General features: G+C 42.7%; 1 protein-coding gene across 1 annotated transcript in view; it reads right to left on the bottom strand.

The window, feature by feature from the left end:
- ptprdb (protein tyrosine phosphatase receptor type Db) overlaps positions 1-1,704 on the bottom strand; it is a 97,704-nt gene extending 96,000 nt beyond the window's left edge. Inside the window, exon 1 of the mRNA XM_080030039.1 lies at positions 1,586-1,704. The gene's annotated coding sequence lies outside the window, so the exon portion shown is untranslated. The remainder of the gene's footprint in view (positions 1-1,585) is intronic.
- Between the last annotated feature and the right edge of the window lie 3,296 nt (positions 1,705-5,000).

Raw genomic sequence — 5,000 nt, 5'->3', positions numbered from 1 at the left:
TTAAAAAAATACTGGACACATTTTTACATTACATACATAAGGCATTGCTGTTTTAGGAGATAATTACTTGACCACTTCACCATCAGCATCTTTGAAAAATACATAGCATACGCCTGAGCATATGACTCCCGCAGGCACGTCGCAGAAAAAACAGCATGCATAAACTATATATGTAAGATCACATTCACGTGAAGGGGCCTCTTTCACATTCACTCTCTCTCGCTCTCTCTTTATCCATATAAATGAATGTCTCTCTATCACATACTCAAACCTAATTGCTGTAAAAGTGCTTGACTGATTGATTCGCAAGCAAGACCGCTGACTGCTTACATACACACACACACACACACACACACACATACACACACACACACACACAAACCACCATCAGCACAATACAGTCATTTAGTTGTGACAGTGGCATGGGGAACAATATAAATGCCATGAATCCCATACCTCCTATAGGTATCACAAGTGAAAGCAGACCAAGGATGCTAAATTGGGCACACAGTGCTTAATGGAAATTGACAATACTATCAAAAATGCCTCTTTCCAATAAACTCTTGAAAATTGGTCCAGATGGATTGGATACAAGCTCGAACGGTGGAACCCACAAACATACAGAAGAAATTCACCCGTGTAATCCACTGTGGCCTATTTGAGTCCAAAGTGTTCATGGAGTTTTGCGTAATTAATTCACAGACAGACCACATTTAAATAACAGGTTGAAGGGAATGACTGCCATTAACAAATCCTACAGCTTTGTGTCTGTGCACACCATCATCTCCATTCAGTCTGCTCTGTGCCGGTGGCATCGGCTCAGTCGTGAGAAAATACCTTTGAGCGTGTTTTGAGGGGGAGCACCAAAACCCAAGGCAGGCACCTACCCCGGCAAAAAAAAGCGGTTTACAGCCCCCATAATCTCTCATGAGAATTAAAAAGCTCCCTTCAAGAGCCGCCCTATAGCGAGAAGAACTGTAATGATCTCACAGTAGCCCATGGGCTACATTTGACATGGATGCAATGTAATAACCCGCACAAAAATGTATGGAGGTGACACCGTATGAGATAAAGAACAGACAGACCACGATTAAACGTGGGCTCCTACCTACACAGATAACATCATCAAGGCATGACTGCCACTGCCACAATTCCCCAAATTGGAAAAATATTATGCAAAACATCACTGTTTTTCCACTATATAGGGCGATTTCAAAGCCAGGGCGACCACCTGACACACCAACAACTAACTGTCCATGCTATGAGGCAGACATTAGGTGTCAGTCATGTGTTTGACATCGGAGGACCGACACACACACACACACACACACACACACACACACACACACACACACACACACACACACACACACACACACACACACACACACACACACACACACACACACACACACACACACACACACACACACACACATCACCTCTAAACGATTAAGCGCAGCTGAGTGCAGGCGCTCTGCACTGCATTGGAACGCATTCTTAGAAGAAGTTAAACGTTCCGTCGTGCATGTATGTCTACCATAACAAAAACTACACGCGCACAATGACAAGACACGCTGCTCACCATATCAGCATCCCGCCCGGCGCCGTCGCTGGAATAAAAACTCGCTGTCTTTGAATAGAATCAAGCTCTCCCGTCCTTTCGTCGCCTGACTGTGGTAACATCCACCGTGGCTGCAGCCGCTCTGCCCAAATAATCCAGCAACGCGCGTCTCTCTCTCTCTCTCTCTCTCTCTCTCTCTCTCTCTCTCTCTCTCTCTCTCTCTCTCACTCGCTCGCTCGATCGCACTCTCTCTCGCTCCAATAATTTCCTGCCCGGTGAGTATAGCCTACGACTGGAGAAAGGTAGCTCCGTTCGAGTCCCCCCTCCACAGTAGCCTATATGGAGCAGATTAAAGCTGCAGACGCCGTGCGTAAGCTATCCTTGCGACGTTACTTTGGGGGAGTCCATAATGTGGCGTGTAGCGAGCTGAGTCGCCGAGAGGCCCCGGTTTCCTTAGCCATCGCTCCCTCGCCCGGTAAGAGGTGAAATAGTCCCAGTGAAGGCTGGATGGATCGTTAAAGAGCGCGTGAACTCTGCACATGATGTCAATTTCACGCCATTTGGTCACTTGCTATATTCGATGTGTCATGAAGTCAACAGTGCTTAAAAAAAAATAGTTTAACTTCTTTAAACAATAAGCCTACACTAATAATGCGTTGACCTCGCCTATAGGCCTACACCAAGTATCCAGTATATGAAAGGGTTAGCCAAACTAATGATCTCACTTCAGGGTGAAATCTATTTCTTTCCCAATTATTTTGTTAGAGCTTAAACTCAATTCTAGATTAAAATCTCTGTTGAGTTTTCTCATCAGGCTAAAAAGGCTCCCTGGGATAATGTTGGGTTTTTTGGAGATTAGGAAAAGGGGGCAATCACAGGCACAATTTATCCGTGGAGACAAGTGGTCGATCATATCTCCATCAGTGAAGAGCAGCTCTTTGATACCACCAAGACATTTCAAGTTATTTAGGCCAATACTTTCCAGTGGGTAAATAAAAGGTATCCATGGGATAATTTTTTAAGAGAAAAAAAACTAATCGTTTTATTTCTCTCTTTTCCCCACTGCTGTCAACTACAGTGCAGACAGTGTGACGATAAAATAAAAAATCTGCACATATGGGACTCCTTAGAGCCCTTTGGGCGCGCACAACTTGAGCTTGCATGATAGGGATTTAGCTTTGTGGCCGTGTATTTCTACTGCAATCCCTGTGTAGTTTTACTTCAACACATCTCTTGTGTATGGCCACACATGCAACTCAATAAATGTTAAATTATTCTGGTTATACCTTGAGCTGCGGCAAATACATTTTGTGATTTGTGAAACAAAAATGTAAGTGTATTTTGATTCGATTTTTCAGACACACACACACACACACACACATGACAGACTTATCCGGGTGTGTTGACCTAGAACACCAAACATAATCAGTGGTGCAGCAGATTCCCATCAGCGCAATGTAAATGAGATGGAGGAGCATAAACGTGCTTTTGTTGCAGAAACTTCTCAGCTCGGTGGGTACAAGGAAACGCAACCCTCCGGCTTTGGTAACACACACACACACACACACACACACACACACACACACACACACACACACACACACACACACACACACACACACACACACACACACACACACACACACACACACACACACACACACACACACACACACACACACACACACACACACACACACACACACACACACACACACACACACACACACCTCATATGCACCAGAAGCAGATGTGTATGCCCACACATACACACTAGGGTTGTGCACATACTCTGTCACACAAAAGAGACACTCAAAAGATAATAACTCACACCAAAGAGAATTTTTATTGCCCTCACATTGCACGCTACAAAGCACTGTTGTGTTTGTAAAGACATTATAGTGATTGTAGAAGTCCAATAAATGCGTCCAGTGTTGCAAAAAGCGCTGCAAAATATGTTTTTTTTCTTGTTTCCTTGCTTCACAGCCTGGCGCCCTCTCACTGTCAACACATATCTATGCTACTATCTCGCAGCTCTTGGTTAAATATTCAAGTGATCCACTGATAATTATGTATGGATATATGGGGGTTCAATATTCAACGAGCGTGTTTGCATGGATGCATTCTGTATGTGAAAAACACATGACTGTGTTCCCGCATGCAAGTTCACACATTCCCTGCAGCAATACGGCGCAGACTGTCAGCCAACTAATTTATCAGTTTTCAATGTTTTTTTAAGTCATGCATGAACTCTGCCTTTTCCTCTGTGTTTACAGTCACTGACCCGGCACAACACATCAGGGTTCTCTTAAGCTTGCATCAACACACAAGTTGAGACAAGTGACACGTTTCAAATCTGTCTCCCCATTGTTTCTCAATTTAGAAAACATGTTTTTCATAGAAAATGTCCTGTGTTTATCCTGGGATCCAGACATCCAGACATAATATAAGTGCTCCACAAATCGCAGGACCAGCAACATGTCGGCATTTAATGCACTAATGCCCTAAAAATAGGATAAGTGAGACTGATAACAAAAAAACATCTCCACAATCGCTTTGATTTTCAGCCTTCTGGCATATCACTTTGCATGGAGAAAGGTAGGAATTGAATCTAACTTTTGTCAAATTTAACCAATCACGATCAGTGAATAGAAAATCCTGCTGATTCGCCAAAATGAAAATGTCTCAAAGATGCCCCCTCAGACTTAACACAAGGTACCAACAATAAAGATGGTATCAAACATTATTCTTTAAGGTTAACATTGTGACCTGTATGGGAAATTCAAAAACTATTTGTAACCTGTGACCTAGATGTGGGCCTAATAGCGGCACTACAGGGATTGGTGTATTCTTTCCTTGGTGCTGCACAAAAAGGGCTTTTTTATTTGCAGAACAACTTTGTTGGGACAGTGGACTTATGGGGCACTGGGGACCATTGGATCTACTGTATATCTTCGACTGACCACTGATCAAATCCCTACTAATATTTTAACAACAAGAAACACAAATACAACCAATCACACTAATGATGGCGCCGTTCTTTTTAGGTGCGCCATGAAATTTAGCACGCACAATGCTAGAGAATGAAGCAATGAACAGCTTTGCTTGTTTTAAATTCAAGATGAAATCCTGGCTAAAATCAACCTAATCATCTTCCCATCAAGCATAAACTCAGACTGTGCATCGTCCCTGTCAAATTAACACATAAAAGAAATAGAAAAGAAAGAGAAAGAAGGAAGGGAAAATGGTAAGTAGGACTAAGTACAATTTAGAACCCTGGCTAAATGTGTATTCCTCAGTGCAACATATAGCTATGGCTATACAGTAGTTCATACATTTTTATTTGAAGAGAAAAGAAAAGGGAGAAGACAGCTCCTCCACTTTACCAAATCGCATTAATAATGTGTAAACCTTTCATTTTAGAGTAATATGTTTC

Source organism: Ammodytes marinus, assembly GCF_949987685.1.
Source record: "Ammodytes marinus genome assembly, chromosome: 6".
NCBI lineage: Eukaryota > Metazoa > Chordata > Actinopteri > Uranoscopiformes > Ammodytidae > Ammodytes > Ammodytes marinus.
Note: the sequence above shows the minus strand (reverse complement) of the source record. Positions and strands in the feature narration are given on the sequence as shown.